Source organism: Daphnia pulicaria, chromosome 10 (assembly GCF_021234035.1).
Source record: "Daphnia pulicaria isolate SC F1-1A chromosome 10, SC_F0-13Bv2, whole genome shotgun sequence".
Taxonomy (NCBI): domain Eukaryota; kingdom Metazoa; phylum Arthropoda; class Branchiopoda; order Diplostraca; family Daphniidae; genus Daphnia; species Daphnia pulicaria.
This window is the reverse complement of record NC_060922.1, coordinates 1,137,045-1,159,944: the sequence shown is the minus strand read 5'-3', so window position 1 is coordinate 1,159,944 and position 22,900 is coordinate 1,137,045. Positions and strand designations below refer to the sequence as shown.

General features: G+C 40.9%; 1 long non-coding RNA gene across 1 annotated transcript; it reads left to right on the top strand.

The window, feature by feature from the left end:
• The first annotated feature begins 763 nt into the window (after positions 1-763).
• On the top strand, positions 764-13,248 carry LOC124314364. Its single transcript, XR_006911192.1, has 4 exons — positions 764-1,311; positions 1,487-1,585; positions 1,780-1,967; positions 13,120-13,248. It is a non-coding gene; the product is annotated as an uncharacterized LOC124314364 (long non-coding RNA).
• Positions 13,249-22,900: the final 9,652 nt, after the last annotated feature.

Below are 22,900 nucleotides of genomic sequence, written 5' to 3'. Positions count from 1 at the left end.
AAATACACAAGAACCATCGAGTCCCACAGCAGCAGCAGCAGCCCTATATGTGTGAGATGAGCTGAGCTGAGCTGCTGGACCAGCAGCCTGCGACTTTTCCCTGGAAAATCACCGCGGAGAGAGAATCTAACGAACTAGCAATCCATCTCTTCTCTCTCTCTCTTTTCTTCCTCTGGTGCTGGCTTATTTGGGGATCTCCAAATCACGTTGGTTTACATTCGGTACGTACAACTGCTGGGCAGCACTTTCCACTATATAGTTTGCTGGCCCGTCTCGATTTTTCCCCCCGCCCAAACTATTTTCCTTCTTGTATTTCTTTTTCTTTTTTCAAATAAGACCTCTCAATTATACACGCCGAGTCGTTGTGACTCTTCTGATTCTCGGTGCAGATATAAATAGAGTGTTCACCATGTCCGGCTGGCCGGCCGGCCAGCACTGCCGGGTTTACAAGGTGAGGCATGCAGCAGCGCAATTGAGGCTGGACACGAGCTGCTGCTGCTGGCACATGGATCGTCGCTGCGAAGATACATGCGTTCTTGTTTGTTCCAAAACGGGAAGGAAACACAATCAATGGAGACGAGAACCATCTGGGCGTGTAGCAGAGACCATCGCGGAGACACCAACAACAACAGCCAAACTCAAAAAAAGTCGAAAAAGTCGAAAAAGAAAATGGGAGATCTATCTAAGAAATAAGTTTTGGAAAAAAGGAAAGAAATATTTGCTGAAGAAAGATCAACAATTTCAAAAGAGAAAATTGATCGAAGAGATGCAGCACGTGCGTGTGTATGCATCTATCTATAAGAATGATGAGAATCAAATGTCGGTAGATACGTACGTGTGTCCCTTTGAGAATTTGCGGCTTCATTTTCCGAGAAACGAGATGAATTGTGGGAGTTTGCGTGATGCTGCGGCGCGGGACATCCAGCCGAGATGAGCCCCGCGACTCCCGCCCTCTCTTTTTGTACATCTACCTTGCATTTTCCCATTTTGTTTTGTTATTTTGTTTTTTTTGGGGGGGGGGGTTTGTTTTTCTTGTATGATTTTCTTATTTTTCGTCTTCTCTCGCCGTGGCGTAATCGCGGAATTTATTTTCCTCTTGCCTTCCTTGGCTTTTGACTTTTGAGCGCTTTGGATTTAGGCGGGGAGTCGATTTTTAATCATTTCTATCGATTTCTTATTGCTTGATGAAATGATAAGTGTCGTCTGCTAGAACGTTTCGTTTCAATTTCAACGTGTGTGTCATTCCAAAAATGTGCTCGTCAACTCTGGTCGTGGCTCTTTATGGAATCTCCGAATACACTCACCGTAATGGTAAATTAAAACTCAGAATACGAATAGAATGATTATGGGAGCTCAAATTATAGAATAAACCTGTTCTGAATTAGTGAAATGTTAGTTCCTGGCTAGCATTTATCATGTATTTATGCCCACTCTGTTGATGCATGACAGTTTGTTTGCACTGTTTGAACCTTTCTCTTTTGTGCAGATTTAAGGCCTGAGCCAGTCATCAAATAACCACAAGATATTCAAGTTTTGCTTGTACCGGGATTGACCTGTCACCAACAATCTCAGCATCATCACTTGGGTAATTATTCTATTGTTTCTTTAATTTCTGCTAACTGCTAATTATTTAATGATGCATGACTTGCATAAATGCAGTGATAATGTGGAAATCTTAAATTCTCCAGTTTATTTGGTTTACCCACTGTTTCATTTCTAACTTTGGCTTACTTGTATCTGTCAATGTTTTTCGTAACCCATTTTTGATTTTTGATTTAGATAAACAGCATCCCTCTTGATTGGAGAAACTACTGATCGAGTTACGGAATCGCTCTTCTTCCCCTTTCTTAAGTGTGGGTGCCGTCACGAGGACACCCTTATTCCTGTCTCGTCTAGTGGATTCAACTAGTCTTCGGATGGATGGAGCACTTACAGTGGATGCCTGGCTGAATTTCCCAGGCATAAAGGTAGGAAACATTCATCTCTATTCTTCCTTTTCGACTATTTCGTGGCATTGATTACGTTGTGACATAGTACGATTATTCCAGAGCTAGGCTATTGACGTAGAACTGTTTTCTCTTGCCATTTTTATTATTTATTTTACTCAGTAAGGGGTTAAATAAGCATATATAGATCAGGCTCGGTTTTTTACCTCACACACTTTGTCTGTGGGTATCCACGATGAAATTCGAAAATTAACTTTGAAAATCTCTTGTTGAACATTTCGTGACCAAGAGGGACCTGCCGCTACACGGGCACCTCCTCGTCCCTGGCCCGCTCCAACCGAGTTTTTCTTGCATTGTAATGCCAACCGGATCAGGTTGCTCTCGCGCGCCCCTCACGAGGAGGCCCGTTTTGCGCAACGCGCAAGGTGTAGCCTCTCATTCTTGCCGTAAAAATAAAGTCGGGGAAAAAACAAAACAAAAGAAAGAATTCCAACTGTTTAAAAAGAAGAAAAAAATGTAGACGAAGAATCTAAGTGGGTAAGTTGAAATAATAGGTGAAAGGGGACACGAGGAAATCCGTGTGATGCTATCGGTCTCGGGTGCTGCGCTACGCCGTGGCCGGGGTCGTCGTGGCCAGCGAATTCCCATGCAAAGTTTTTCTGATACAGCGCCGTGCTGATGGTTATTCCCTCGTGTGTTTATATGGCCGTGTATATATATATATACGTCTGTGTCTGGTGCTGTGCCTCGTATTCATCAACGACAACAACAACAGCAACAATCCGGATCGGGCGCTCGTTCGTATTTCTTTTTTCCCGTCTTCCCCTAAATACTTTTTCTCTTTTTCTTTTTCTGTACGAACCCCTAGCTGTTTCTTCTTCTTCTTCCTCTATTACATATACACACTGCTGGGCATATCACCTTGGACTTTTAGGCTCCGATGTGTATATATCAAATGTGTATATATATATGCTGCTGGCCAGCATGCAAATGGCGTTGGTTCTATCCTCCTTCTATCTAGACGGGCGCTGCACTGCACAGCACCGGCGCTATATCCAAGCAACATGGATATCAGGTGATGGAGACTGAAGGAAGACACTGCGATGGAAATAATACAAGAGAGAATATAATAACGAGGCGTGTTGAAGATGATGAAGAACAACACCAACAAGTTTATACAGAAAGAAAAGAAGAAAAAAAAACAAAACAGAAAAAGGCAAAAGAAGGTATCACGCTTGCACGAAAAGCCAATGACAGCTGTGTATAGGGCCAGCACAGCCGAGGAGCTATATGCTCTCTCTCTCTCTCTCTCTGCCCCGGTGGGGTTTTTCTGAAAAAGTAAAAATAAAAGCCTGAACCTTTCCATATCTCTGCGAGGTACCCGAAAGAGTTATACACATTAAATGTATAAACGGAACGGGGGGAAAGCAAATGGGAGAAACATAAGAAACAGACGACTGTATGTAGCGTCGATCTCCCAGTCAGATAATGTGTCCGGCCATCACAACACTATAGATCATGGCAGAGCCCACCAGTCAATGCTTTTTAGCTCTATTCGTCTTTTTTTCTTTTCTTTTCCCTTTCGTTTTTATTCCTCCTTCCTTTCTTACATGATTATTCCCGTTTGAGAGTTTGTTCGGGTCCCTTTTTTTTTCTCCAAAACTTTCCTCTGGTGGTGGTCCTTTGCGGGAGAAGGCAGAACCTTTTTGGAGGTACAAGACGAGCTGCTTTTTCATTTTCGTGGAAGGAGAGAGAGAGAGAGGAGAGAAATGAAGATATTCTTCTAATTTGCGATTCAAACATATGCGTATTGACTCGACGGGGTGCCAGCTTGTATACATATATATCTCTCTACCTGGTTAGCCCTTTTAGAGATATATATATACGTATACATGTACTGTAGATAGATAGATAGACGTGTTGGGTTATTCTCTTTTTTCGGGTCCTTTGGTTGTGGGTCGTTGGTTGCGCGTTATTTCGTCCTGTTGCCGTTTTCCCTTTTATTTCTTTTCTTTTTTCCCTTGTGAGTTTTCAAGGTAGGACCATATCACCTGCTTCTTCGCTTTTGGGTCCGCTGGGCTCTCGTTCGTGTTGTATACATTCTAACCGTCTCTTTCTATTCATTATGGCCAAGTTGCTTTTTTGAAACTTTCTCGCTCAAAACCTGCCCACCTAAAAGAAAAAAGCGCTATTTCATTCTGCCCTTTTTTTCAAATGATTTTGTTTTTCTTGTTTAACCAACTCCCGTCATCTTCGCAGTAGTTTGTAGACGTTGCACACCTTGCTGGTTATAATCTTGTTGGGCATCTGGAGTGCTGCCTTATTTGACGTTCGCTTCGTTCAAAACAAAGTGTGCAAAGACGAATCACTTTTTAAGAGTTTGATATCGCGTACTCGTCGTCATTCAACTCTATTGACAAGAGATTCGGTAAACTGCCTTAACTCTGGTGAGAGGGTGTTGTCCAATCTTTGTTGATGAGGTGAAAATGTATTCATCCGCCTTGATTCACATCGAAATGACAACTATAAGACCGCGAACTTTGAAGAGTGTGATGTACGGAGTGCTAATAATGAGCCCAATGCATAACAAGAGGCGGTATTCGAACATTTCACATGGCTGAAGCTCGAATGTTTTCACCAACTGAACTTGGCCACTAAATTGATTGATATTCTGGTCGGATCACCAGTTTCAAGTAATCTGTAAGCTCGGCTCGTTGATTAACGTTTAGAAGATTGCAGTTTATGGGTGTCATTTCTTTGTTGCCGAAAACTGCAAAAAAGAAATCCACGACTGACTGAATCCAGCACGAGAAAACTTGTTTTGTAGTAATAAAAATTTCTATTTAAGGGTTATAAGAAAACGAAAACTTGATTTACATACTCACGGGTAATTCATTGAAGACTCCGCAGTTGGGATACATTTTTTTACTCACTTGTGGTATTCAGAATATTAGTTAATTGATGTTTAATTTGAGTTCATGTTTAGAAACACGAAATATATGACATCATATAGATCGTAATATTCGAAATTATAGTTTTTAGTGAAATATGACAGGAACTGATTTGAGCTCACTGTCGATCCCTTCGGAAGTAATACCGCCCTCTTCTCATCCTTTTCTGGTTTATTAACATCCAATGCACTTGGCACCTGTTGCTCGCGGCTATCGTCGATCGTATTTGCATTAATTCTATTAATTTACCTTAATTTACATCCAAATTACATATTTAAGACCACGAACTATGAAGAATTTGTTGCACAGATAGCTATTAATGAGCCACATTTATGACAAGAGGCTTAAATCGAACATTACTAGTGACTTGAGATCGAGTGTTTTCACCCATGAAGTTTGCCATTCAATTGATTGATATCTGGTCGGATAACCGTTTTTATGTACGCTGTGTGCTCGACTCGTTCATCCAATTCCGTCATTTAATGTGTGGTTTGGAGTTGTTAGATTTGGAATTCTTCATGTACGCGCAAGTACAAACGAAGAATTCACGAGTTATTGAATCGAGCACGATTTAACCCTGATTTTAATTAATACAAAATTCTATATAAGGCTAATAAGATAACGAAAACTTTAGTTACATACCCACGGGTAATTCATTGAAGACTCCGCAGTTGGGATACATTTTTTTACTCATTTGTGGTATTCAGAATATTAGTTAATTGATGTATAATTTGAGTTCATGTTTAGAAACACGAAATATATGACATCATAGATCGTAATATTCGACATTATAGTTTTGAGCGATAAATATGACAGGAACTGATTTGAGCTCACTGTCGTTCTCTTCGGAAGCGAGCCGCCCTCTTCTCATCCTTTTCTGGTTTATTAACATCCAATGCACTTCGCACCTGTTGCTCATGGCTATTGTCGATAGTTTTTGCATCACTTGTTCGTGTGTCCGTCTAGTATACCAAGTGTAATAAGACGAAGAACTTTTGAAGTCCTACGTCATTCTATTATATCTTGACAAAAAATCCGGTAAATTACTTTCTCTGTTGAAAGGTTGGGCATACAATTTTTGCCGTTGAGGTGTAAATGTATCAATTCACCTTAATTTTCATCGAAATGATATATTTAAGACCGTGAACTATGAAGACTTTGTTGTACAGAATGCTTTCAATGAGCCCAATTTATAACATGAGGCGTTATTCGAACATTTCACACGGCTGAAGCTCGAATTTTTCACCAATGAAGTTGGCCGTAAAATTGATTGATATTCTGGTTGGATTGCCAGTATATTTAATGCTGTCTCTTCATTCAAAAGACATTGTAGATATAATTCGGAAAAATTCGAAATTTTGACTACAACTGACTTTTGAGGTAATGCTTCATGAAGAGACCAGCTCTCTCAGAGATCTTATTTCAACGCAACAAAATCTTGTTATTTTAAAAATATGAGTAGTGTTAAACATTGCTAACAACGCGCATGTATTCCATCGGAGACCTCGTATGTGCCCAATACATAACATCACAAGGGTTGTATCGGAAAAAGTAGTCTAATATTATATCAGTAAAGTTCATGTGTAGAAACACGAAACATGTTACATCATACAAGTCTAATATTCTATTATAACTTTTAATTCAAACATCACTCATACTTAATCAATTAAGTGAGGTAGTGACTTGGGCAGGGGACGGGAGCTACTAAAGCAACCAAAGTTGATGTAAAACCACGTAGTATTTTCTTGGAAAGTGAACTCATTTATTTAGGTTCAAAGTTCATTTGGCTTAAATGTATCAGAGTTGTATTGAAACGGCGGCCGGTGAGGCTACGCTGTCATGATCAGTCAGTGGCATCTATGACCGATACTCACGGTAGCCATTTCTCTCCATTTTGCTGCATTGCCTGTGTTTTGCATTCAAGAATTTGCTGACTGGAATTTATAACAAGTGTGTTCACACAGTGTAAACCTTCGGGAATAACGACGATATTTTCATGGGCGCTCCAATTTTAAACACCACTTGCAACGATTTTAGATCGACCGTTTATGAGGTTAGATTCAAGTTAGGAACTATTCAAATTTCTGGAGACAGCGTTTGAAGATTTAGAATTGACATTGATATAAGTTAGGATCTGAATCAGTGACAAAGGCCTGCATCAATTGCTGAACCGATAGTTTTAGTGGTAAGTGCCGACCGTCAATCCGCGCCGCCACTTAAATCTATTTGATTAGCAAGTTGACAGCATAATTGTAACTCAGAAATATGATTGCTTTCCAATCCATGTCAATCACACGTCTAAATAACAGAATTAAAAGCAAATCTTTAAATTAGAATGAAGAGTCACTTTCTAGGTGGTAAAATAAGTTAGTTCAATCCCAGTTGTAATGTGTGTTAAAACACTGGTAATCAAAGTAACACATTTGGCGATGCTTGTCATGAAATGCATCAATAAAACTCATTAGTAATAAGCTCGTCATTCTTATAATTTGATTGGTTCTGGGTCGATTTAAAAGAATACATAACCAGTGTCTGCGCAATCTCTTTGAGTTCAATGACCTCTCCTGCCTCTTCTGCACGGCCACGACATGCCCTTCTTCCTTCCTCTCTTAAACATTCATCTGCGAGTTCTCATTCCGCAATCTCGTGAGAATCTCACGGAATAACGGGGTAAAACATTTCTGAACCCGTATGAATACATCCTTGTAGGTGGACTTGTTCATAATAGCCGTACAACCCTCTTTTTCTTTTGTATTCTTTTGTCTTCCTTCATTGATAACTCCGGTCGTCCATATCCGGATGACAGTCGAATCCATTCAGCCCGGTATTCCTCTGTAGCAAAACAATATCTTCCATCCATTGCGCCAATCCGCACTACATCGAGTCATCAAACAGGAAATTCCTCCACTTAGATAATAATTGCCAATAACTGCTGCACTTATGTACATATTATTCGCTCAAGTCCCGTTCACCTGTCATCAGCTCAGGTGACTGATTGGCCGCCGATTTGTCCGCTTCAAACTCTTTTAAATATGCCTCGTGCGGTTTTTGTTCCCGTTGAACCGACCGTCTCATATTTTATTCGCTATGCTCACGGTATGTTTGTTGCTAACTGACTCTTGAATGGCTCTGGTCATCTTCATCATCCGCAACGACGGAGCGTAGATGGGTCAGCAGCAGCTACCAGCAAACGACCTTTGGGCCAACCAAAAAATGAAAAAAGAATAGAATAGAAAAGTGCCGTCTGGTTTTAAATAATGGGCGGCCATGGCGCCGCTTCTCGACGGACGCTCTTATATGACGACATCGTCGACCATGCCGGGCCATTATGCGGTTATTATACTGGTGTATAGTATACGCACACACACCATGACCGTCACCTTACACATCCTTGTTTTCTTTTTCTTTTGTTATTATTACTTTGGCTGGAAGAGAAGAAAAATAAAAGAAGAAATTCCTTTTTTTTATTTTTTATTTTCTGGACACAGAGACTGGCCTGTTGTTATTGTCTGATATTCTCATTCATGAAAATCATATGCTGGCAGCCAGTAGGAGGCACTGGCAGGCGGCTATGTGCGGTGGTGGAGAGCGTTCCATTATTCATCGCGCGTGGATGTAGCGAGCGCCGTGCGCCAGAGTTTGGCGTCTCCCGCCGAGCGACGCGCGCCCGCGACAAGTCCTTCCGCCTACTCCTTTTTTTCTTTTTCTCTTTCCTCCCTCCGCTTATCGTCCAGCTGCCAACTGAGATGGAACTCTCTCTTCTTCTTCTTCTTCTTCTGCTAAACGGCCTCTCTCGTGAAGCGCGCACTTATATATTGGATTGTGCGGAGAGTTGCCATAGAGCGCGTGCGCCTTTTCTTCGTCTTCTATTTTCCCTTTCTTCTTTTCTCAAGTCCAGGCTCCATCATCATCCTGGATATGACGTATACTGTTTGTTGTTGTTGTTGTTGTTGCTGTTGTTGCTGGCCTCCTTATATTTTTTCTTTCTTTCTTTCTATTCTCCCGAGCGCTGTAATAATAATAATAATAATATAAATATGCGCGCATTTTTTGGCAGTCAACGACAGGAGAGCAACAGGTTTCCATTTGCGCCGGGGCCTTGGCCTTTTGTCTGGGCAGGTTAGACACTGGGACGAGCCTCTGCGTTTGTACTGGAGTCGAAGAAAAAAAAGGGGCATCGGGGGGAGGAGGATATCATTACGATTCATCGTGAATCATAACTTAGATAACTCTCCTATAGCTCCGCAGACTCGCGGACCGATTGAGATTCTTTCAATCGCAGCGACAGGCCAAACATGGGCGGCCGTTATTGGACGCACGCGGACACATACAAAGCGCTGCACAGTGTGTGAGCGCGGATGCCCTCGATGGCCCTACACAGCGATGATCCCGCGTGAATACGGAATGGTCGGGAGAAAAAATAAAATAAGGACATTTGGACGACGAGGAAGGAAATACATAATCAGAGCCACACCTGCTTTTTTTGGCATATGCGCCATAGAGAGAGAGAGAGAGAGAGGTGAACTCACGCGTAGTATTTATGTACACCAGTCGTCATATCATCGTGACAGCTGGAGGAGCGAAATGGCCAAAGTGGAGAATTTATTTCTCGTTGCATTCTTTTGCCTTTTGGGAAGAAAAACGAAGGAAAAGCGAATACCTGGAAAAGGTGAAAGGACCACAAAATAGTCAATTTGATATATTTTTGTTCCAGTCACTCTTGTAATTTAAGTTTTCACCTTATCTTGTTCTATTATTCCTTGAGCTGTCCTTGTTTGAAGCCGAGTGAAATCTTCTTCTCGGCGCTATTATTTCTTTCTATGTTGCATAATAGCGTAGTATTTCACCGGTGATGTGGCCATGATGAGGTGCCGGATCAGGTGCCTTGTGGGAAGCTGACCCGCGTCATTAAAGCCCATAGCCCAAAGAGAAGAAGAGAATGGAATTGAAATTGGGGTGGAAAATAAAAAAGGGGAGGAAAGGTAAAAAAGAATTGGTGGCCGACATCGGACAATATCCAGGTCAAGTGGCCGCGTATAGAAACTCGACTATCTCAATTTTATTTCTATTTATTACAACCTGTGTATATATAAGCGCACGGGGTGTGTATAGAGAAGTGCACACGTGTGTCTGTGTCGACTAGTGCGAGTAGTGCTTGTGCACTCGAGTTGGTCCCTCCTTTTAAAATGTTCTCCCATTCTTCCCATTTTTTCTTAAAATGAAATAAATATCAAGATGAGCTTTTGAATGACACGCGGATTCAATTTGCTCTCCATTTGTCCGGCCTGTGGATGATAACGTCGGCGATACAATAGAAAGAAGAAGAAGAAAGAAGCCACTGCTGCTGCCGGACCGACAGATCTGTCTTCAATTCTCTCTTCACTTTCACGTAACTTTAGAGAGAAAGAAACTATTCCAACTCTCTTGGTGGTACTACACGCAAGGCGATCGGATGACACACGCACTAGAAGATTCTCAATTTCTCCTCTCGATCCGAGTTGATTGAAAAGGAGAGAGAAATCCGGAATTGGCTCGGGTGGCTGTAAAAAGTCCAGGAGGCCATCACAAGTTTCGATTCTTCTTTCAAGGGAAAGTTCAATGGGTTATGTAGTATAGGGTACTTTTTTAGTTGTCCTGTGTCTACAACACATAAGGTTTGGGCGGAAGTGGTCCATCTCAACTCCCCACAAAAAAGTTCCAGTGGTTTGGATTGGATATAGCCGCCAAACTTTTTCCCATTGGGATCTTTTCTATACCTATAGGCTATAGCCAAGCAGTTTACCCATAGATCCAGATCTTTTTGTATTTCGTGTATCCACTTGACACTCTCTCAGTTTTCATCGCCTGATCCTTGGCTACTTTTTTTCCCATCGCCGGACGTGGCAAAAGTCCACTACTAGCTGCTGTGTTAAATGGGCCCAACAACATAGAAGCGCACCGGTCTCCAGAGTCACTATTGTTGTTTCTTTTTCATTCTATTTGTCCATTGTTATTAGATTTGGTCCACAAAAAACCTGCACCAGGAGAGAAGAACCCGGACCTTTCAGCCCATGTCCTCCTCCTCCTCCCCCACCTCCAGCCCCTCCCACTTGTGCCTCCTTATAGACCACGAAAAAACTCTTAAACTGCAAATATCCACACAACATCTACCAGAAAACTAAATGTGTTTTTCTTCTTCTACTTTTCTTTTTTTTTCTTCGTCCGTCTCTTGTGCGCACATTTATATAACCGCGGAGAGACTAAATCTAAAATTTAGTGGCTGGCCCACAATAAAAGAGGAAAGAAAAACTCCAAAATTGGCATCCCATTTCCAGGAGAGAGAAATCTTCTTCTTTTTCTCCTACAAACTGACCCCGATGAGACGGAAAAATTGAGTTGAATAAAAATTCATCATTCAGATGACTGCGCTGTTGACGAAAAGAATCAACTCGCATACGTCCCATCAATTACCAGAATTCAAGGAAAAATAAAATATAATTTCGTTTGTTTGATTCTCGAGATTTTTTTATTGCGATTTCGCAAGCTGTTTGGAGAGAGAGAAAATAACATTTCGGTCGGATGACGGCGGACTAACCTTTTTTTTTTTCTTTTTTTTACCTGGTAACATATAGGGGGGCTAAGGGTTAAGAGGAGAGACAGTGGGCCGAACGAGCGCATAAATCTCGGACTGGTTTTTTCTTTTTTTTTGGCTTTTTCCCGCTGACTTTTAAAACCGAAAGAAAAGACGACAAAAACCGACAAAACGCTTTTCGTGCCCGTCGCTTCCCCCCCTTAAAAAAAAAACATGTTTTTCTTTCTTTTTTTTTTGGAATCAAAATAGCAGCGGAGAAATAATAAAACGGAATGAGATGAAAAAGGTGGAAAAGGTGGAAAATCGGTCGTGTCTATGTGTCGTGATTTGTCCTGCAGACGCGGTCGACGACGGAAATGAAATACATAAGAGAGAGAAAATCTTTTGCCTGAAACTAGCTTTCAATGTGTCTAATAATAAATGCGAAAGAAAACAAATAAAGCGGGGAAGCGGCAGGAGCAGCCACCCATCAAGTCGTCCCGTAAAATATACGATCCTTCAACTCGGCAAAAGACATCAACACAGCCCAGCGCTGCGGATGGACTTTTTTTCCTTTTTTTGCGTGAACGGACGGTCCCATCCACATCGGGCAGGTATTACAACAGTCTGAGGGTCTCTTGTGCTGGCGAGTGCCGTGTAATTTCACCGCACGCTATTTTATGTGTGGCACTGTGGGAAAATGTGAGAAAGTTTTCTGAACGCCGTGAATAATCGCCAAGACGACGCAAAAAAAAAAAAAATTCTTTTAATGGGTCCTGCTGCCTATGTGAACGTATAAGGCCGTCGTCGTGTTGAATGTATATAGACGCGTATATATACCGTCGGTCGGTTGATTCACATCGGTGCGAGAGGTGCTTGTGGATTTTTGTTTTTTAAGTAAATATAAGCTGAAACTGCCCCTCACGCCGTTCATCAGATAACCATCAAGTGGCTAGGCAGCAGCCATCACCTCCCGACGTATATTTTCTCTTCTTTAAAGGGGCGCTTAATCTATAATCGAATCCGGGAAAATTTCTCTCTTGGAAGAAGAAGAAGCGAAAGAAAATAAATACAAAAAAACCCACTTTCACTTTATTATTTATTTTATTTTTTTAAAAGAAGCAATTCATTAAATTGTGATTATTCCCTCTTGGCTTCTTAGGAGGGTTGAGGTTTCAGTCTAAAAGTAATTATTTGCGGGTTCGTGCAAATTTTTACTTTATTTTTTAGAGTGGTAGAGTCACTTGACTTGACGAGAGGAACTAATAATTTCAGTACTATCAATAATTATTTGAATAATTTCTATCGATATCTTAAGTTGCTATGTTGCTAATCGATATGAGATATCTTAAGTTTGCCTAATTAGAATATTAGTGTCGTCTGCTATGGTTTTGTAAAAAAGTTGTGTCTTTACAGAAACGTGATCGTGTGCCCACTCGCTGGTGTCGCTGGTCTTTATAGAATAGCTCAATAGACACTCCATGTTGTTTAAAGTGTTTAGCAGGTATATTAAACTAAGAATTGTAGTAGAATGATTATGAGAGCTTAAGTAGAAGAGATAAACTGTTCCAAATATGTGAGATGTTAGTTCCTGGCTAACATTCATCATGTAACCCCTAGGTGATGCATGGCAGTTTGTTTGCATTATGTAACCTTTATTTCCTTTGTGCAGATTAAGGCTGGAGCCAGCCATCATTGCCACAAGATATGCCAGTTTTGCTTGTGCTTTGGATTGACTTGTCGTCAGTCATCTCAGTGTCATCCTTTGGGTAATGATTTCCGTTTACAATTCTTCCTGTGACCTGCTAGGTATTTAATGATGCATGACTTGCATAAATGCTATTTGTACTACATGGAAACCTTTAAATTCTGCCATATTTATTAAAAATTGTGTTTACTCACTGTCTCATTTCCAACTTTTTCCTTACTAAACTTTTTCCCTGCTAACTGTTCCTGTCAATATTTTTCGTAACACATTTTTTTATTTTTTATTTAGATAAACAGGATCCATCTTTGATTGGAGAAACTACCGATCGAGTTACGGAATCGCTCTTCTTCCCCTTTCTTGACTGTGGGTGCAGTCACGAGGACACCCTTATTCCTGTCTCGTCTAGTGGATTCAACTAGTCTTCGGATGGAGCACTTCTTCGGATGCCTGGCTGAATTTCCCAGGCATAAAGGTAGGAAACATTTAATGTAATCTTCCTTTTTGACTGTTTGTGGCGTTTATTATGGCGGTTATGACTTGACATAGTGCGGAGTACCATTATTCTTGAGCAAGGCGGTTAATTGGAACTGTTTTTCTCTTGGCTTTCATTCAATAACTCGTATGTAGAACGACTTTAGATTAGGCTTGTGTTGTACCTCACAACTTTGTCTGTTGGTAATCAATCAAATTCCAAAAATATTTTAACTTTCAAGCAAAGTGCAACTCATGAGTGTCGAAAACGTTTTGTCCAAGAGGGACCTGCTGCCACACAGGCACCTCTTCGTTGTATTTTCACGTTTTTCTCACGTGTTTTCGTTCGTTCGTTTTTTTTTGTTTGTTTGTTAATTTTTCCTCATCAGTCCAGACGGTACGTAGCTTCAGATAAAGCAAAGTTGATGAAATATGCCCAAACAGTTAGACTTGATGGGAAACATTCACGTTCGGTCACGCTCTTCTACTTGAAATGCTCATAGCACAAACACCGCGCGTCCATAGAGCGAATCTCCGGTTATCTTTTTTTTTTTTTATTTGATTTTGGGTTTTTTTCCCCCCCATCCAGCCGTGAGAGTTCACGAAAGGCTTTCACGACACAACGCAGACGCATGCGGGAGCGAGATGTGTGCCGTTGATTGTACCCAAACTGCGACCGCCGTCTTCTTGAGTTGACCAATAGGAAGCGATTGCATTAGCGTCGTCAGTCGCTCTGCTGAAATACTGCAACAGGTTCAGACGGGGAATTATTTCAATCACGTCAATTTCATCAACTGAAATTTCTTCTTATGACCGAATTTCCCGCTTGGAATTTTATATCTAAAAACAGGGATGGGGAAACTAGGGGGGAGGGGAGGAATGGGACACTTTATATGACCCCCTCCTCTGTCTATCGAATGATAGTTGATGCTGGATGATCCCAGAGATTGATACACAAATGTAGACAGGACACGCATATGTAGTAGTAGTGGTAGTAGAGAGAGAGAGAAGCTCCGGCCTTTGGGGGGACACGCGCCCGCTGTTGGTGGCAATAAAACGGCGGACCAAACCCACACGGTACATTCGAGTCTATACTCATAGAAAGGGGCTAATGTTCTGCTGGGCCGCGGCCGCCTCGTTATCTCGACTGGACATCTGGCGCGACATCACAATAATCATCCACCACATTAGGGAAGCGACACACAGCCGGAGATTCTCTTCTGTTAGATATGAACGAAATATCAAAGCCAAATAATAATAACGCGCATAGCTCTAGCTAGCTAGCTAGAGATCTTCCATCAAATCCGACCCGCAACTTCTTCCAAGTTATTGTCCCCGTGCGCTGGGAGCTTTTTTTATTTTAAAAGAATAAAGTAACACGCATCCGGGCCGGGCTACTTGTTGGTCAAAGTGAGAGAGAAAAGAGAAAAGATTTTGTGGGTTGCCTTGGGAGACAGCGAAGCATTAGGATACGCAACAATTTTAAAATGGAAAGAAGAGAGAGAGAGAGAGAGAAAAAAAAAAAGGGATTTCGTGATTGACACGGAGACAAAGTAGACGACCGGTCTGTACTTATGATACATCAAAATATGTTTATACGCTTCCACTCTGTTTCTATTGAAAACGCCAGATTGAATCAAAAGCAACGAGTAAGAAAAAAAAAAATAATCTGATTTCTCACTTAGAAACACGCCCTTCATTTTCGTTTACGTAATGTGTAATAGCCTACTTTTTCGTGTTGTGTCAAAGAGGATCAAGTCGAATCAAAGCGGAGCAACGAATCGAAATGAAGAAAAAAAAAATTTGAACAAGAATCCTATTCACCTTTATAAAAGTGCTACACATTCAGGCTATTTAAACTATTATTTGGTATCGTATTGTTATTCTTGGCTATTCACAACAGATATAATAACAGGGGAGGGATCAAGTCGTGAAAAATATAATAAATATCTTTTTTCGGCTCTTTTCTTTTTCTTTAAAAAAATAAATAGAGTGAAATTACAATTTTTCTATTGAAGAAATTCACATTTTTTTTCGGGTTTCCTTTTCAATATGTTTTTCTTTTTTCGGGGCATCGAAAATGTGGTTTAGCGCTGCGATTGTGTACATTTAGTAGGACTGGCCGGGCTGTTCGATCATGCTCTTTTATTACAATGCGGATGGGAAACGTAAAAGGAGACAGGACGTGGGAAACACAACCCCCCCCCCCTTCTTTATAGATGTGATGTAGCCTACATTCATCTAGAGCTGTGGCTGACTGGCTGCTTTATAGAAGAGGCTTCGTGATCTCTTGAAGAGAAGAGCAACATCACGTGATGGATTTAGACACTTTCCACGTGAAGAAAAAAAGAAAAAGAAACCAGCATTTTTCAGTAGTTGGTTCAAGTTCTCGTTGATCGAAAAAGAATTTTCTTTTTTTTTTTCAAATAGCCAAAATGATTTCTATTCTGCCAAGTGCAGATGAAAATGACGGACAGATATATAGTCGAGAAACGTTATATATTTCTGAATGGAGCTGGGTTAAAAAAAAAAAAATATAGAGAAATTTCTTTTTAAGTATTTGGCCATGAAATTACTGCCCAAAAGCTCCAAAAAAAGGTTAGATACTTAATATATTCTATTGCTGGCCGAGTCTCTTCAAAACTGTTTACTACTGAACGTTTTTTTACCTTTTTCATCGGGCGAGGGGGTCTATACTTTGATATCCACCTGATTCTGTCATTCAAATGTGTGCGAAAGGTCAAATAAATCTATTTTTCAATGGCCCCATCGAGAAGAATGAAGGAAAAACTCTTCGTTCTGTCCCTTTCAAATGGCAAAAGAAAATACCTTCCCACAAATTTTAATGTCTACCTGGACGCGGATTACTGTTACCGATATGGACACACACACACACACACACAAGTGACGCTCTCTTAGGTGTGCAAAGTATTTTGTGCCGTGCCGAGGTGGTCCTTTTGATATTATTCCCTTTTTTTAGCTGCTTCTGTTGTTGTCCTTTTATGTTTGTGAATGTGGAAGGTGTCGGGGGATAAAAAGTTGGGACCAGTGCCCAGCGCTGGTGGATCAACTCGGAGAGAGAGAGACGGAATTTTTTGGGTTCGGAGCTTTCGGGCCCATTCAGAGACGACACAAACAGCCGCAAAAAAGAATCTCTGCGCATTTTGAATTCTTTTGAAACATTTTGGTGAAGAACTGACCTTCACCTGTTGCTTCGTGATGTTTGTGACAAGCTCAAATGATTCGCCCGTCTTTCATTTGAATTTCGTACACGGCCGACTGAATCTGAACAAGTCGATCTGTTGTGTGTACACGTATTACACACACCTCTCTTAATTTGAGTAGCGGTCGGATGTCTGTGTGTGTCTATGTGTCTGAAGATGTTTCGGGGTGTGGTGGAAAACGATTTGATTTCCCACCGCCTATTTACGTTAGAGACTGTACGTAGGTACTCTACCTGGCGCTATTATATCAGCCGACCTTTTTCTTCTTCCTAATAACACAAGACGCTTAGGAGGAGGAAGAAGAAGAAGATACAAGAAAGACGGACAGAGAAGAAGAGCGGCTCTGCACAGCGAACATGTGCGGAGCCAGCGGAGCGCTTCATCCAGGCGAAAATGATGAATCTCCTCTCTCGTTCTTTCTCTATTATATGTGTACAGACGTACACACATGTTGGCACAGAGAGACTAGAGAGATTTCTCTAATATGTATTTATACCGATGCATGTATGATGTGGCCTCTGGCTACATGTTCTAACTCCCCCACCTCCTCCTAGACCATAGAATAAGAGAAAATATTTCTCAGGAGCATCGATACATCATCGACTGATTGGCGTGTGTGGCTTACCGTCTATTCTCATTCTTCTTCTTATTCTTCTTTTTTTACTTGGTCGGAATCCGGACCGACCCGGACTAACCGCCCATCATCCGCTCCCACAAGAGCCGCGCGGTAGCTTTCAGTTTCTATTTCTTTTTGGTAAATATTTGAGAAAATTCCCAGCATCCGTCCTCTTTAGAAAACGTTGGCCAGCAACGACTAAATCAATAAATCATCGTCGCTCAGGATACATTTTGTTAATGTAATCTCAGTTAACTCATAATTATTCACCTTTTATTTTTGATGAAAATTCACTTTAGAGCGGTTCCGTCAATGACGAAACAACAATTGAATTGATAACACCTGTCTCTCCTGTCTATACCTGCGCTCGACAGCCGGTCCATCTGTTTGCTAGAGAAAAAAGGGCGTGGCCGCCGGCCACTGCTTCGTTTTCGCTTCATTCTTTTGTTTCTTTATATTTTATCCGTTCATAAAAGATAGAGACCCCAGCTCCAACGTTTCATGAATGAACTATGAAACGTAATGACGCTCGTTTGATTTTCTTTCGATATTTTCTTTTCTTTTTACAAAATAACAATAAAAAATGGAATGAAATTTGGGTTTTTTCGATAATAGAATTTCTTTTAGAAAATGATAATTTAACAATCAAACGAATCATATCCCAAGTCTGGAAACTCAATCATCGGTGCACCCACCCAAAATCACAACGTGTATAGATAAATATAGCCAACGAATGTAATATAACCACTTGACCGAGCGCGGGTATTTATTTCTATACGACTATTGCGTCATAAAAGATATCGATAACACACAAAATCGATCGGCTCATATCGCTCTCGTTTCCATATTCCGCAATGAAAATAAGAGCGCCGATTCCAAATGGGAATTTATGTAGCCCCTAAATATAGCCCCGTGGTCCGAGTCTCCTATTACGTATCTATATTATTTCTAAGCTATCGATTCATAATATTTTTGGGTTGTTGTTGTTTTTATTTTACCGTCTATGGGAAATCTATATAGCCCCGCTTTAGATATTAGAATATAAAAAGCAGCAGGCCACAACTCTGGTCGAATAGGTATACATCCAACAAAATGTGAAAGTCACCGCTAGCGACTCTCCGGCATCCAGCGCTCGATAATATTGAATTGTAAATGGAAACAACAACAAGTTGTTGTTTTTTGTTTTCTTATAAGAGAAGATAGAACTTTGTTGTTGTTGTTACTTCTCAACAACAACAAAAAAATGAAATAAACGCGTATAGCCACACAAGTAGACGTGAAACTGTTATGGCGTTCACACAAAGAAGAAGAAGAAGAAGAAAAAAGGAGGAAAAAAGAAAAGAATGAGGCGCTCCATCCATGTGCGGTCATCGGCGTGAGAGCTGAACTCAACTGTTAAACGCTAATGACTGGAAACAGGTCCGAAGGAAGAAAAAGAACACGCCAGACCTGAATGAATATCTCTAACCCGAGTTGAGTGTGTGTGTGTGTATTAGAGAGATAAAATTCTACACGCGTAAAAACTAAACGCGTATAGAATCTCCCCACATACACAATAGGCGAATAAAAGATGATGCAAGTCGTGTAGGTTCTTAAAAAAAAAGAGCCGGCCCGTAATTCGGCCGTGTTATGTCAGGTACACCTATACCGGAGCCCATAACACCAACGATGAGACGATGAATTCCATTACAATTTGTAATATAGGCCAGCTCTTATATATACATACTATATACTCGCGTATATTCATCAATATATCCAGCGTATGTACTATAAGATTTACCCCAGACTGTGAGGGAGAGAAACAACCTGTTGTACAACAACAGGTAGAGAGATGAGATGGGGCAGGTCTCTCTCTGCTTTTATTTTTATCGGGTCCCCCTGCTTGGGCTTTTTTCTTTTCTTTCTTCACATGGAGCGGACGAATTCCGATGATATCCCTCCATAACAATTAGAAATGAAAGGGAGGCCCCCCCACCGGTGCCGCCATAGAACTGGGGACCGCCCACGCAGCCAACAAGTCCCCCCTCCATCTCTCTCCCATTGAAACCTGCAAGTGGAATATTCTTCTTTTTCGTGGTGACCTCTTGAACTCGACGAATTCGTTCACGACTTCCAGGGAAAACATTGAAACAAAAAATGTTTTCCTAGTAAATTTTATTTGAATTTTCTTGTTGGAAATTTTTGGTTTTTTGCTGGTCAGATTCGGTAGATATTTTATACATCCATCCACTCTGGTCATTTTATCCTTGTTCTCCTTAAAAACTGGAGTGTTTTTACATGTGTAATTTGTCTTCTTTTTTTTGGTTTTGGTTTTTGGTTTTTGGTTTTAGACAATTTGTTTTTGGTTTCTGGTTAGACATTTTCTGTGGGTTAATAGATTTACTACTGCCCAGATGACCAGCACGTCAATTTCCAAGCCCAAAAAAATAATAATAAAGAAAGCAATCAGCTCAATCTGTGGGGGCTATTGTTGTCCCGCTTGAATGTTGATACATCAACCAGCATCGTCGCCGTCTTCCATTTGATATAACTGTTTTCATAGTAGGTAGTATTAAAGAAGGCTACAACAACAACCTGTCGAACCTGTACCTGTATATATATCCAGCCACCAGCCACCTCTCTCTCTCTGTCGATAACAAGGTTTTTCTCACGGGCTCTTTTTTCTTTTTTTTAAAAAGAATTTTGGGTTTTGTGTTTTGCCCTGCAAAGCCTCTTTTTTATATTGTTGTTGTTGTTGTTGTTGTTTGAGTTCTTTTTCATTGTCTCCCAGCTCTGATGAGATCGGGCGGATGAAATGGGCCGGCCGGCCCGGGTCCAGAGCGAATTGCATGTATATATACCAAGAGAGTTGCGCCTCGATCTTGTATATAAATGTAATATTCTTTTTCTTCTTTCTTCCCAAGCTGCTGCGATGATGCTCTTATAAATAATTGAACAATACGGCGCTCATCTATACAAGGGGCCCTTCTTCTCGTGGGCGTTCCCTTCTTCTTCTTCTTCTTTAGCCGGGCAGGAACTTTTCGGTGATTACGTTTCGCCAGAACTTTAGAGAGAGAGCAGAGAACCGTTAAAGAAAGCTGAACCTGTTTGATGGCCTTTTACATGTCGGACGAAAATCACGACAGCGTTAACAGTACACCCATCACCCGCGCCTTTTCTTCTTCCTTTTTTCTTAAAAAATCCCAAAGTTGTTTTTCTCTTTTCTAGACTAGAGCATATGCTCGTTTCTAAAGTTATATATTTCCCAATTGACTCTAGTCCAATCATCGAAATGATAAAAACATTTTCACTCGGGACTTTTTATTCCGGACTGTCAATCTCTCCTCCAGCGCTGGATTAACGAACCCGTGTTTTTTTTTCTTTTTCTTTTATAGTCGGGACGATAATAAAATGACACGACAAAAGAAAGAGCTGAGAAAACAAAACTAAAACAAAAAAGTGGTGGGGGGGGGGATCTGTCTTTGGGTGATTTACGCACTTTCAAATATTCTTTTGTGTATTCTCTGGCAAGTGGGTAAATACTAGTAACTTAGTAGTAGCCGGCGATACAGCTCAGAGGAAACGAACACAACATTTTATGTCTGCCAATATGTGCGAGCTACACAATGTGCCGGCCTTGGTGCCACACTCTCAAGGAAAGAGAGAGTCAGGTATCTTATATTCCTTTTAGAAAACAAACAGGGAGAAAAGATAAAGAAAGTAACAAAAAAATAAAAGATCAAAGATTAAAAAGTCCTGGAAGAAGAAGAAAAGTCTATAGTATTTATTTATGATTATTTACTTATTTAGCAGCTGACTTACGACCTTCTTTTCGCCGTGGGGGTTGGAACTTTACCCGTGATGCACCTGCTGTCACCTGCGTTTTACTTTGTCTAGTTAAATTTGGACCCTATATTATTTTCGATGTGTTTCCTTCCCCATACACGTCCTCTGCTCCTCAGGGTCTCAACAAGTTCCAGAAAAGAAACCAATGTGGATGTGTGAGTCTAACCCGCTTGTTTCGTGAATGACCCTGGGTAATAGCTCGTCAGATTTTTGGAACAGATTGTCGATGATATCCTTTTCGTATTGTTTCGACCATGACGCCATCGTCTGGTGTTATTATTTCGCTTTCGATATAATATCCGTCGTCATTGTCTTATTGTTATTACTCGGTCCCGATTAAAAACGGATGATGATTATCGCCAACACTTTTACCTGTCCCCTTTTAATATTTGATTGCCTTTTACCAATTCGAATTCATTTGTGTGAGTCTCTTTTCGTGACCAGCGCTTTTTTGGTTTTTCAAAATTCCCGCTCATCCAGATGGAAGGGAACCTCTGAACTTTTGAGCAGCTGGACATCGTCAAACTCATTCTTTTTTTTGTTGGGTAGATATCCTTCTCCTATTTTTCCCGCCGATCGACACGATTCGTGACTATCAATAACTCGGGATCTTTTTTCTTATTATTTTATTTTTCAATTGGGCGACGACAGCTTCTTATTGGATCGCCGAGTTTCACTTCCATCCCGGATTCTTTCTTTCTTTTTGTTTTGTTTTTCGAAGAGATGAATATTATTTTCGTTTGTCTTCGTTATTTTTTCTTTCTCTTTCTGTCTATAAGCTGATGATCGCCGATCTTTATCGTCTCTACCCTGGCCGGTGGAATAAAATCAAAATATTGCGCTCTCTCTCTCTCTCCATCCGATTAAATGCGGGACAGCTGCGGCTGCGGCTGCTGCTGCTGCTGCTGCCGTGATCGCATTATTTGAGTTTTGTTTCGGGATACCAAACTTGACATCCGTTTCCCAATCTTGATGGTCGGGGGGCTCAAATAAATTTATGCGCGGGCTTATAAGGAGGGCCAGCAAAAAAAAAAAAAAAAAGACGATCGTCGCCATCAGTTCCATAATAGAAATTGAGCATCGGAATATTTATTCCACATTTCATTCCTCCCCGTAAAAAAGTAGATATCTTTCAATTCCAATATATACATACGTACGCCGACTTCCCTTTTTTGAACCGAACGCGAATCCCTTGTGCGCTGCATATGTTAATTGAAGCGCTTCCTATTATGTTGTAGAGGATTCCAGGGCTCTCTTCTTCTCCGTCCATATTGTGCGGATGAAATATATTTTGATGCGTCACGTCGTTATTTATGTCTCGATATTTATTTGAGATACAATAGTCTCCGGCGTGTGGGGCTTCCTTGTTATTTTTCTTCTTTCCAAATGTTGTTGGCCACATGTAGAAACGTGCGGATGTGTCGGGAGCGGCGTTGTGCACGGGTCGATGATTAAATACACAAGAGGATCGACAATGAGAAAGGAGCGTCGATTTCTAGATATTCTTTTTCTATTTTTTAATTTCAAAAGGGAGCGAGTAGAAAAGGAAAGAGACCGTTGCTGGCCAGGCTGGGCCGTATGTATATATATCTTACGTACTACTACCCAA